The following is a 14,060-nucleotide window of genomic DNA, read 5'->3' on the forward strand; positions in this document are numbered from 1 at the left end:
AAAATATTTTTGTTTATTTATAATTTATATAAATCAATTTTATAAAAGATATGTAGTTATAAATATAGATAAAAATATTTATTTTTTTTAGAAGAGAGATAAAAATAAATAAATTTTGAGTGAATCTAGTTATTTATGATATTATATATTATGTAATTAAGGAACAAATAAAAAATAAAAATAATGTCAATTGTGGTGTATCAGATAAAATATTTTTTTATATGAACATGAATTTTAAGAGAATGAATTGCCAGTCTTCACCGCTCTTTAGCACAGTTTTCTAGATTCTGGCGTTTAAAAAAGAATTTTATTTTATTTTATTTTATTTTTTTAAAATAATATTTAATCAAATATTATTTTCATATCATCAAATTCAAAGCAATTTTTTTCAAAGCTCATTAAAAAAAACACACCCTAAATTTATCTCAAAATCTAAATTCTTACTACAAGTTTTATGAATATAACTTAAAATTAATACCTTCCTCCTTTCTGTAAAATTAAGTTCATTTGATCGTATTAGTTTATTATCGAAAGTATTTTCACACCATATTTATTTAAAAAAATACTTTTTATTTATATTTATTATTATTATTATTTTACCTTTGATAATTTCATATATTTACACCACTGATGCTATACATTTTACTTTAATCCAAAAATAACATTACTAATTAGTGGTGCATGATGTAAACTGCCCATCACCCAAAAACAAGTTTAAAAATGGACATATGGGCCCTTTTACAGAAATGGCCCATTTACTTGTAGACTAAACCCACAAAAAGCCCATAGGTACACACTTACACCCGTAATATTATGTCTAAATTACGGCATTTCTACGTTGATACGCGTGACTTTCACGTGCTTTTTTTGGCGCCGAAAAAGACAAAAATAAAGCTTATAGGGGACATATTGTTTTAAATGCGAACCAAAAAAAAAAAAAAAAAGTCTAAACATAAGGTAAAATTTGCAATTGTTCCTTTTTATTAATTTTTTTTATTTTATTCTAAAATATTAAATATATTAATATATTATATTCTATTATAAATGGATTATATATTTATAAATTTAGTAAATATCCAAAGAAAATAAAAAAATAATATAATTTTATCAGATGAACAAAATATTTTAATTTAATATTTTATAAAATATCTAATATATTTTTATTAAAAACAGCTCGAACAGAAATTTTTTTTAAAAAATAAAATATATTTTAATTGAACTCATATTATAATAATAACCAAAATTACAACCATTTTAATCTTCCAACTTCATATGCAATTGCAACTTGAACTAAAAGGAGATTATATATATATATATATAAATAGCTTTTGAGGTCAGAGATATAAGCATTCCTTTTCTAGGTAAGCATCTACCAGCAATCATGAGAAAATTAATTAATTATTAGTGGTTGAGATGATATGATATTATGCATGCATTACAATGATGATTTATCATGTTCCCAAATGCTAACTTTTCTGCTACCTTATTATTATAATCTTTCTATCCATTAAATATATATATATACCTGAAGTTTAAAAAAGAGTATTATTTTCATCCCAATTAAAGTATTTCTTTAATTATTATTTTTTATTTCAAACATAAATATAATTTTTATATTATAATAAAAATCACAGTAAATTATATAATACTCTTTTGTATTTTTAGTAAAAATATACAAAATACATTATATTATATTTTATTTATTGCGTGAAACTCCTTCATGTTAATATAAAATTTGCACGAAACACTCTATTTATCTAAAACACACGGTGTTTTATGCATTTTTAATAAAATATATGGAGTATTATATAATTTACTCTAAAAATAATTACTCTCTCTGTCATCCAATATATTCCCACAATTTTTTAAAGTCAACTAAATTTATTTTCGTTTTTTTAGTAAAAAAATATTACTGTTCTTTTACCCAAAAAATTAAATATTTCTATTTTAATCTGTTTTTTTTTTTATAAAAATCTGTGCGAAGTCAAACGAACACACAATTAAATGACTGATGAAATACATATTAGTACAAAATAACTTTAATTTTTTACATAAAATACAAATATAAATAAAGTACAAACAATAAAAATATCAAAATTATAATATATATTTCTATTAATTAATAAATTATTATTATTTGTTAATCTATTATAAACCTAAAACTCCAATGAATACATTGGTTTGAAATGGAGAGATTCGTTAGTGAATTTTTTCTTCCTTGAACCGCAGATTCGGAGTTAACTCCAAAATAAACCCATCTTATATTGTAAAATATATGTAAATCTATATTTTATCAGTCATAATATAATATAATAAATTATTCAAATATTAAAAATCAAATATTTCAATTACAAAATTATTTTTCCACTCGCCACGTGGTAGAATAATACCAGTTTCAATACAATAGTCATATTTTATTTTTTTTGTCAATTTCAAAACAATAGTTTTGTTTCCATAAATAACCATATCACTATAAAATTACATTTACTTTTTCATTATTATTACACAATTGTCACTACTTTTTATACTAATACACTCGTAAAGGCAAAAAAATCTTTTACCTGTATTTTTTACTCGTTATAAATATAATATCAATATTTCTTAAATCTTGTATCAAATGCAACCTAGTCTATAGTTTTGAGACGAAATGAGTAATATAGTGGAAGAATGATTGATTATAAAGATAAACAATATAAATAATTATATAAATATATAACAACAATTTTTTAAATTAGAATTTAAATGGGATTGAATTCGGAGAATTGAAATCAAATTCGTAACCCACCAATGATCCCGTCAGATTTAAAATCTTAATCAAACCCTAACCCTAGCTAGATCACACATCATCACCGCGTATATTGTTAAAATATATTTAAAATTAATATATTATATTTATCATAGTTATTTTATTTAAAAGATTCGAAATTCTTATCTTATTTAGACAATTTATATAAATATTTACGTATTGAGAATTTTAATTTATATCTAACATATATTAAGCAAATGATCTTGAATGATAAATTGAAACCCTAGTTGAAGTCAGTCTTAATGTTGACTGTGTGTGTGTTCAAAATCGAGCTGGAATCTGCAATGAATTTAATGGGCTTAGTTGGGTGACGGTTCCATAGCAATAAGTGTAGTAAAGGACAAGTTTGAACACACAGATTGATCGACCTAAAATACACACACATATATATGTGTATATACATATAATCGGGTAAGTTTTGAATTTTGGGAGGTGGGCATATATATATATATATATGTACAATTTTGAACATAGCAGGTAGCTAGCTAGATAGGTGATGGTTGATGAGATGCAATGAATGACAAGACTGGAACAAAAAGGATAAATTTAATTCTTGGCAGCAGGGCTCTGCTGCATCATCACCACTGACTGTGACCCATCAAACAACACAACGTTTTGAGTATTTATTTAATTTAATTTATGTATATATATATATGGTTCTTGGAAAAGGGAATCTTGAAAATGAGATCATAACAATGCTAGTACCTCTAATGCAATGGAATTAATGGAGGGTGTCATGTCATCATTATTACAGCGTGCATTTTGAAAAAAGAAAAACACATTAACCATATATGTAATGTAATGGGTTCTTTCTGTTTCTTAATTAGTTTCGTTTATGATGTGATGTCTAAAATTATAAAATTAGAAAAAGGGAAGAAGTGAAAAAAGGGTTCGTTCTTGAATTGCCAGATAGATACCTGAATGCCCTAGCTAATTTGAGTTCTTATGCATTTAAATTTAATTTGATGTATCATACAATTTAAAGGGAGGATTATTAATCCATTGATTGTATAGCTTAATTAATTTATTATATGTGTGTGTAATGGTGGTGGGTATGATCATAAGGTAGACAGACGAGGAGTAGTTTATAATGGTCAGAAAACGAGGATGTGTTTATATATGCACAGGCAAAGATTCTTGTTTTACCTAATTAATCACCATTATATATTATATATAAAATTCCACATTGTATTGCTAATTGCTTATTGCTTATTCCCACATGATCTCTCTTCGATTAATTATTACCTTCACTTCGACCTCAGCATATATACAATAATAATGATCCCTTTTCTATCTCTCTCTCTCTTATTACCACCATGGCTAACCTCACCTCACCTCACCCCACATCTTAAATAGTGGCCCTTTCGTCTCTCCTCTTCTCATATCATCTCAGATGGCTTATAGCTTAATATCGATTAAGTACTTCTTGCAGCTCCTTTCCCATGCGTGTGAGTGTTCGTATTTCTGTATAGGGTTTATGCCTTGTGGTGTATGATCACGAGCTTCATCGAAAAACATATTGTTTATATGTATATTATTCAATATTCAAGAAGGGTTTGCCAAAGGGTTTCTTACAGAAGTTTATTGGCATTCTGTCCACCTCCTAGCTAGCTAGATCTCCAAAGGCGGCTCGATTCACCTTTTTAATTAATTAACCCTTTTTATCCTTAATTTCTTCAAAAGTGAGCAAATTTGGTTTGGAGTTTTGGATCTAAAATGTTGATTAGAGGAGGTGGGCATACTGCCAACTGAGCTCTGTAGGCTTCTCTTTGCAAAACCATCCTGAAAACTACCCACACAAAACGACATATATATATATATACATATAATTATTTTTTATTGTTTAGTTTTACTTCAATGCAGTATGAATGAAATGATTCGAGGCTAGCTGTTGATTTGATTTAAAAGGTATTGATCCATTATTGCCTAATGTTTAATCGATTCTCATCAGTTTGATTTTGTTTGAGAGATCTCTCTATCTAATTTGATCAGTAGCAATCGAAGATGTCAAAACACTATTGCTTCAGGTAACCCCTTTTCTTATGCTCCATAGATGTGTGTATCTATCTATGCATACATATATTATATATACATATACATTCATTATACCAAAAAAAAAAATAAATAAAAAATTAGTTTTAATATAATAAAAATTTATCAATTTTGGTCATATTATAAACAATTTCAACGTAAATATATATAATTTTATTGAAATATAAAATTAATTTTTAATATTATAATATAAAAAAACAAAAAATAATTGTATAATTTAATATTTTTAAGATATATTTTTTATTTATTATTATTATTACTATTTTTTATAAATAATAATAATAGATTAATAGATTAAGAAAGTAGTATTTTATTAGAGCCAGGGAAGTGTGTAAGAAAATTTGACATTTTTTGTTTGAGATTTTACATTATAATTTATATGTGATAAGATTTATTATATTTAAAATTTGGAATTCCATGTGTTTGGTTGGTAAATTACCTGGGATTTATATTCAAAATTCAGTTTGTGTTACAGATTAATTGAAGTATTTGGAATTTTGATATTTTAAATGACTTAATTATCCTTTAATGAGTTTTATTTATTGTGATAAATTAAATTTTACATTCATTTTTTTATTTTCCGTAAATTTTATTTTTTACTAAATTTAGTGTATTCTAATAATAAAAAAAATTATTGGCTCCGCAAAGAAACTAGCTAAATCAGAGCTCGCATGAATTGCTCCTAAATTTTCGATTAATAATAAAAAATATAATACTCTCTCCGTCTCATATTTATATATCTATTTGCTTTATACACAGAGTTTTAGAAATATTAGTATTATATTGAGATAAAGTAGAAATAAAAGTAGAAAGACTAAATTAACCTACTAGTATTGTACTTCCTCCGTCCCAAACATCATGCAACATTTTTTTTTCCCAAACTCACTGCAACATTTCCAAATTTATAAATAATTAAAAATATTTATATACATATATTAATATATATTTTACTTTATCTCATCACATCACTCAAATATAAAACTAAATAATCATTTCTCTCTTCAATCACATCACTTAATATCCAAATTATCTAAAATTACCATACTTAATACTCTCCATCTAAATTCTCGTGCTAAACACAAATGTTGCACGGTGTTTGGGACGGAGGGAGTATGATATAAATGTAATGACATTTGTGTAATATATTGTAAATTAAAAATGTAGTTGTAATGTTAGGTAGATAGTACAATTACTAAAAAAGAAATAGATACTTTGTTATGGGACGGACCAAAATGAAAAAACAGATACATTATTAAGGGACATAGGGAGTATATATAGATTCATACAAAAATTAACGGAAATATTTGACGTGGACGTATCGGAGTTGAGTGGCAGCTGACTTATAAACTATACGGCCATGTATATTTCAGTGTACAATTATATATGATCTTGTTTTTACACGGTCATATGTAATTCTACACGGCCGTGTATCTTTCTGTTTTGGTCTAAAATTTTGTTTTATGTATATTTTTTTTAAAAAAAAATATTTTGAATTTAGAATACTTGATATAGTTAAAATTGAAAAAATCAATAGTAATCTTAATATAATTAAAAATGTATTAATTTTAGTTCAAATATAAAAATTTACAGGATATGTGCTTCTGGAAGATTTTGTCTAAAATTCTACTATTTACAAAAAAAAAAAAAAAAAAAAAGAAAAAATTTGACATAGAGAAAAAAAAATTGACACAGATATTTTTTATTTTTGTCTATATTTTTTTATTACACATATTAGAACATATGGTAAAATTTTAGGTAAAATCTTTCAAAATAGCATGTCCTATCACTTTTTATATTTGAATTAAAATTGATACATTTTTATTATATTAAGATTACTATTGATGGTTTTCATTTTTACTATATCAATTATTTTAAATTCAAAATATATATATTTTTGAAAAAGTTATACTCCCTCCGTCCCATTGAAAGGTTACCATTTTCTATTTTCATCCGTCCCAAAACAAGGTTACCATTTCCTAATTTAGTAATTGTACTACCTACTTAACATAATAAATACACTTTCAACTTACAAAATATTACACAAATGTCATTATTTTTCTATTACACCATACTATAGGGGTATTTTTGTCTTTTTCACTACACTCCAATATAATATTAATATTCAAAAATCTATTTGCAAAAAGCAAATGCCATCATTCCAATGGGACGGAGGGAGTATTAAAAAAAAAAAAAATTTAGACCAAAACAGAAAAGTATACGGCATGTATAATTGTACATGGCCGTATAGTTTCCAAGTCAGTTGTCACGTCTACTCCGTTACGTCTACGTCAACAATATCCGTTAGTTTTTTTAATGATGTGATCAAAATTGATTGAAATTGTTTATAATCGGATTAAAATTGATATGTTTTTTTATATGATGATCAAAATTGATAAATTTTTTAGTTATATTGTGACCAAAATTGATTTTTTCCTTAAAAATAATATAATACTCTCTCCGTCCCACATACTATGTCTATGTTGCCGTTTCTGTTCGTCCCACATACTATGTCTATGTTGCCGTTTCTGTTCGTCCCACATACTATGTCTATGTTGCCGTTTCTGTTCGTCCCACATAACATGTTACTTTCCTTTTTTGGAAAATGATTACACATTTTAATCTCATTTTAAACTTTTTAATTTTTTTCAATTTTTTTTAATTAAACTAATTAGTTATCTTAATCTTAATTTATAATTTTTTATATTATAAGAATTATTTTTACTAATATATTCTTAATTATCTACTAATTACATCCCTCCTAAAATACCGTGTCTACAGTGTAATATATTAATATAAAATTAAGAAACAAAATTAATGCATGCATGCAAGTCCCGAGACGTAAAAATAATCCAAACTCTATATGCAATATGATAAAATAAATGCAATGCATAAATGTAAAAGAGAAAAGTACGAAAAACTCTTTGTTTTGTTTTCGGTAGTCCGTTCATCCGGCCGCTCTCCCTAAAAGCTGTACCTACAAAGTAAAAACACTAAAAAATATGTTAGTATAAAATTAAGAAACTAAATTAATGCATGCATGCAAGTCCTGGGACGTAAAAATAATCCTAACTCTATATGCAATATGATAAAATAAATGCAATGCATAAATATAAAAGAGAAAAATACGAAAAATTCCATGTTTTGTTTTCGGTAGTCCGCTCATCCGGTCGCTCTCCCCAAAAACTGTACCTACAAAGTAAAAACACTAAAAAATATGTTAGTATAAAATTAAGAAATAAAATTAATGCATGTATGCAAGTCCCGGGACGTAAAAATAATCCTAACTCTATATGCAATATGATAAAATAAATGCAATGCATAAATTTAAAAGAAAAAAGTACCAAAAACTCTCTGTTTTGTTTTCGGTAGTCCGCTCATCCGGCCGCTCCGTCTCGTATGCATCTAAAAAGGTATAAAATAGATATTAGTATGTATATGCATAGAAATAGATAAAATAATATTAAAAAATTTACATGTTGTACACAATTGTTTATTTTTCATATGAAAAAATACTTATTCAAATGATCTCATACAACAACAAAATGGTTGCAATAGTAGTTGTGCAAAACTGTTATTATTTGAAGTTGGAACCCCTCGTAGAAGTCATGCTTACAAAATGTCCATAAAAAAATACTACTAATAATATTTTATTGTACAAAGATATTATAAAAAAAATAAAAGAAAAATACTACTATTAGTTTATATATAAAATAAAAAGATTAAAATATCAAAAAAAACTCTTGGGTAAATTATATAATACATCCCTCGTGTTTGAATGAAAAACTCTAATAACTAATAAAATATTATTAACTAATAAAATATTATATATATTTTAAGTTATTACAAAAACTAAAAAGAAAACCCATTTAATTTGGAGAAAATGGAGTATAAATTAAAATCCTATTTCTAATAAAAAAACCAAACAAATCTATTATTTTTAAATAATTTCAAAATCCAAAAGTTTTCAAAAATACAATCCAGAGTGTGATGTGTCAACACTGTTCATCTGGCACCATTCCGAATAAAAATACAATATTTCAAATCAAACTACTTTTTAAATCAAAATTGAAATAAGAAACCTAATTTCAAATCGAAATATAAAATATGTTTCTATTGCACATATTTGATGAAGCTTCCGGTTAAAAACTTAAAATAGGGTTGGGGAAATTTTGGGCGCAAAACCCACTCTATACAGACAATGCATTCAGCCTATTTGATAGGCTACTACAACAGCTGTTTTGCTTTTTTTTTATTATTATTATTATTATTATTATTATTGTATTCGGATTGTAAATATTGACAAAATAGTGTGATTGTCGGTAAAATTTTGATTTTTGGTTTTAATTTTAAATAATAAATATTAATTAAAATAATTATTTAATGTCATATTTTAAATGTAAAATTCAATATAATATAATAAATAATAAATAAATATTTCATTTGATATAAAAAATAGAATAGTAAAACCAAAGTGAAGTTTCACAAAAACAAATATCCTTAATACTTTTAACATTATATCTCAATAAAATATACATAATATAAATATTAATTATTAAATAATAAAATTTTATATCATACAAGTAAATAAAAATATTTATTTATTTATAATTAACTTAAAATAAATTTATAATAAATAAAAAATTTAAATATAAATAAAAAATTTAAATATAAATAAAAATATTTATTTATCGAATAAAAAATAAAAGAATTTTGAGTGAATCTTCTTATAGATCTTATAAATTTAATTAATTCATTTATATTTATTAAATATATTTAAAATGGGTAAATTTATTGGAAATGCCGGACCAAAAAAAAATAGATTATATGTAAAATATTATATCTATTAGTATATTATAATTTTTATACCAATCTAATAATATCTATCAAATCAATACATATCAAAAACTCCCAAACTCAAACCAAGCCTACTAATCTTGTATTTAAAATGAATAGATGAATTAAATTAAATTAAATTACCTGGAACAATTGAATCGGATGCTATCTTGAACAACGAACTTCATTCCATTCCATTCTTTTTTACGGATAGATCGATCTCCATCACAAGCAAACATTTTTTTCCTTGGTGCGTGCGTCTCGAACAGAACATACTAGAATAGACAACCAACAATTGATATCAATTATATAATTCGGTATTTGCAGTTTCTTTTAACAACCCCTGACCATTGCAATCAATCAAATTAAAATATAATATATATTTAAATTTAATTTATATTAAATTAAACAAATATATAACAAACAAACACACCCACAAAACTCAAATAACTTTATTATACCGTATTAACAAAGTTATTCCAATTTTAAAACATATTATTGAAAATATCATTATACAATCAAATATACACAACAAAAAAATAATAATAAAATATTTTTTTATTTATTCTAATTTAATTAAGGAAAATTTAATGTGTTCATAAATCATAACATTTAAATATATAATAATTTAAATTTCAAATTAGATCTTAATTAATAATTAAATTTTAATATATAAAGGTAATTATACATAAGTTATCCCCAAAACTTAACCCTAATTCTAATCCTAAGTCTAACTGACTCAAAATTACAAATTCAAATATGATTACCATTAACCCTCCTACTTAAGTAAGTAATAATACCCTACCCCACATCCATTTCAACTCTCTTTATTTTTTTTGCTCTCTTTTACGATCTTCCTTGTTTTGTTTTTCTGTTTTTGTTTGCTCTCTCTTACAATCTTTCTTTGTTTTGATTCGTTTTATTTGCAAGTTAGAAAGTACAGATTCTTGAGTCTGTTTGTAGGAATTTTGTCGTTAAATTCCTCATCGACTCGGCCTTTGTACGATCAGGATCGAATTAAGGTATCCAGCGTATTAACTTGATGTAAGAAAACTTGATACTTTTGGAGTATTTGAGTTTTAGATATTATTTGTCTTTTTCTTGATGCTCTTTCTTTGGTGCATGTTTCATATTATAAATTTCTTGAAAGATTTCTTGATGCTCTTTAGTTGATATATGTTTTAGATTAGACATTTTTTTGGAAGATTTCTTGATGCTCTTTAGCTGGTGTATGTTTTATATTAGACATTTTTTGGAAGATTTCTTGATGCTCTTTAATATTTTAGATTAGAATTTTTTTGGAAGATTTTTTAATGCTTTTTAGTTGGTGTATGTTTCAGATTAGAAATTAGTATTTGGCTCTAATTTAATTGACCCATTCATTTTAAATACGACTATTAAATTCAATTTTCATAAATGGTTAATCTTTCTATTTAAATATAATATGAAAATGTGGTGGGTTACGTGCAAATTGATCTAATAACAACAATTTTTTTTTTTTTTTTTCATAATATCATTGTACAATAAAATATCATTAGTAGTATTTTTTTATGGACATTTTGTAAGCATGACTTGGTTGAGGGGTTCCAACTTAAAATAATAACAATTTTGCACAACTATTATTGCTAACATTTTGTTGTTGTGTGAGATCATTTGAATAAGTATTTTTTTATATGAAAAATAAACAATTGTGTACAACATGTAAATTTTTTAATATTACTTTGTCTTTTTATATGCATATACATACTAATATTCATTTTATTTCTTTTTAGATGCATACGAGAGAGAGCGGCCGGATGAGCGGACTACCGAAAACAAAATAGAGAGTTTTTCGTACTTTTTTCTTTTAATCATAACTCTATATATAATATGATAAAATAAATGCAATGCATAAATGTAAAAGAGAAGAGTACGAAAAACTCCCTGTTTTGTTTTCGGTAGTCCGCTCATCCGGCCGTTCTCTCCAAAAGCTGTACCTACAAACCAAAAACACTAAAAATTATGTTAGTATAAAATTAAAAAACAAAATTAATGCATGCATGCAAGTCCCGGGACGTAAAAATAATCCCAACTCTATATGCAATATGATAAAATAAATGCAATGCATAAATGTAAAAGAGAAAAGTACGAAAAACTCCCTGTTTTGTTTTCGGTAGTCCGCTCATCCGGCCGCTCTCCTCAAAAGTTGTACCTACAAAGTAAAAACACTAAAAAATATGTTAGTATAAAATTAAGAAACAAAATTAATGCATGCATGCAAGTCCCGGAACATAAAAATAATCCTAACTCTATATGCAATATGATAAAATAAATGCAATGCATAAATGAAAAAGAGAAAAGTACGGAAAACTCCATGTTCTATTTTCGGTAGTCCGCTCATCCGGCCGCTCTCCTCAAAAGCTGTACCTACAAAGTAAAAACACTAAAAAATATGTTAGTATAAAATTAAGAAACAAAATTAATGCATGCATGCAAGTCCCGGAACGTAAAAATAATCCTAACTCTATATGCAATATGATAAAATAAATGCAATGCATAAATGTAAAAGAGAAAAGTACGAAAGACTCCCTGTTTTGTTTTCGGTAGTCCGCTCATCCAGCCGCTCTCCCCAAAAGTTGTACATACAAAGTAAAAACACTAAAAAATATGTTAGTATAAAATTAAGAAACAAAATTAATCCATGCATGCAAGTTCCGGGACGTAAAAATAATCCTAACTCTATATGTAATATGATAAAATAAATGCAATTCGTAAATGTAAAAGAGAAAAGTACGAAAAACTCATTGTTTTGTTTTCGGTAGTCCGCTCATCCGACCGCTCCCTCTCGTATGCATCTAAAAAAATATAAAATAGATATTATTACGTATATGCATAGAAAAAGACAAAATAATATTAAAAAATTTACATATTGTACACAATTGTTTATTTTTCATATAAAAAAATACTTATTCAAATGATCTCACAAAACAACAAAATGTTAGCAATAGTAGTTGTGCAAAACTGTTATTATTTGAAGTTGGAACCCCTCAACCAAGTCATGCTTACAAAATGTTTATAAAAAAAATACTACTAATAATAATTTATTGTACAAAGATATTATGAAAAAAATAAAAGAAAAAGATTTGTTGTTATTAGATCAATTTGCACGTAATCCACCACATTTTTATTTTATATTTAAATAAAATGATTAACCAATTATGAAAATTGAATTTAATAGTTGTATTTAAAATGAATGGGTCAGTTAAATTATAGCCAAATACTAATTTCTAATATATACACTAACTAAAAAGCATTAAAAAATCTTCCAAAAAATTTCTAATCTAAAATATACACCAATTAAAGAGCATCAAGAAATCTTCAAAAAATGTCTAATCTAAGACATACACCAACTAAAGAGCATCAAGAAATCTTCCAAAAAAATGTGTAATCTAAAATATACACCAACTAAAGAGCATCAAGAAATCTTCCAAAAAATGTCTAATCTAAAACATACACCAACTAAAAAATATCAAGAAATCTTTCAAGAAATTTCTAATATGAAACATACACCAACGAAATAGCATCAAGAAAAAGACAAATAATATCTAAAACTCAAACACTCGAGAAGTATCAAGTTTTCTTACATCAAGTTAATACGTTGGATACCTTAATTCGATCCTGATCGGACAAAGGCCAAGTCGATGAGGAATTTAGCAACAAAATTCCTACAAACAGACTCAAGAATCTTTACTTTCTAACCTGCAAATCAAAACAAAGAAGGATTGTAAGAGAGAGCAAAGAAAAAAAAAATAAAACCAGGAAGATCGTAAGAGAGAGCAAACAAAAAAAAACAAAACAAGGGAGATTGTAAGAGAGAAAAAAAAAAAAAAAAAACATAAAAAGATGGTAAGAGAGAGAGAGAGAGAAAGAAAGAGAGAGTTGAAATGGATATGTAGCAGGGGATTATTACTACTTAAGTAGGAGGATTAACGGTAATTATATTTGAATTTGAAATTTTGAGTCGGTTAGACTTAGGATTAGGATTAGGGTTAAGGTTGTGGTGTGGTGTGTGTGTTTAATTAAGTTTTGGGGATAACTTACTGTATAATTACCTTTATATCTATTTAAACGTTATGATTTATGAACACATTAAATTTTTCTTAATTAAATTATAATAAATAAAAAAAATATTTTTTTTTATATTTTTTTTTACTGTCGTGTATATTTGATTGTATAATGATATTTTCAATAATATGTTTTAAAATTGAAATAACTTTGTTAATACTTGATTGTATAATGATATTTTCAATAATATGTTTTAAAATTGGAATAACTTTGCTGATACGGTATAATAAAATTATTTGAGTTTTGTGGGTGTGTTTGTTTGTTA

At 25.3% G+C, this 14,060-nt stretch overlaps 1 long non-coding RNA gene across 1 annotated transcript; it reads left to right on the forward strand.

The window, feature by feature from the left end:
- Positions 1 to 4,101: 4,101 nt before the first annotated feature.
- Positions 4,102 to 4,911, forward strand: LOC127265329 (uncharacterized). Its single transcript, XR_007841938.1, has 3 exons — positions 4,102 to 4,254; positions 4,670 to 4,714; positions 4,802 to 4,911. It is a non-coding gene; the product is annotated as an uncharacterized LOC127265329 (long non-coding RNA).
- The last annotated feature ends 9,149 nt before the right edge of the window (positions 4,912 to 14,060 follow it).

The sequence above is a fragment of the Andrographis paniculata genome, unplaced genomic scaffold, assembly GCF_009805555.1.
Source record: "Andrographis paniculata isolate CXL003 unplaced genomic scaffold, ASM980555v1 Contig72END, whole genome shotgun sequence".
Taxonomy (NCBI): Eukaryota; Viridiplantae; Streptophyta; class Magnoliopsida; order Lamiales; family Acanthaceae; genus Andrographis; species Andrographis paniculata.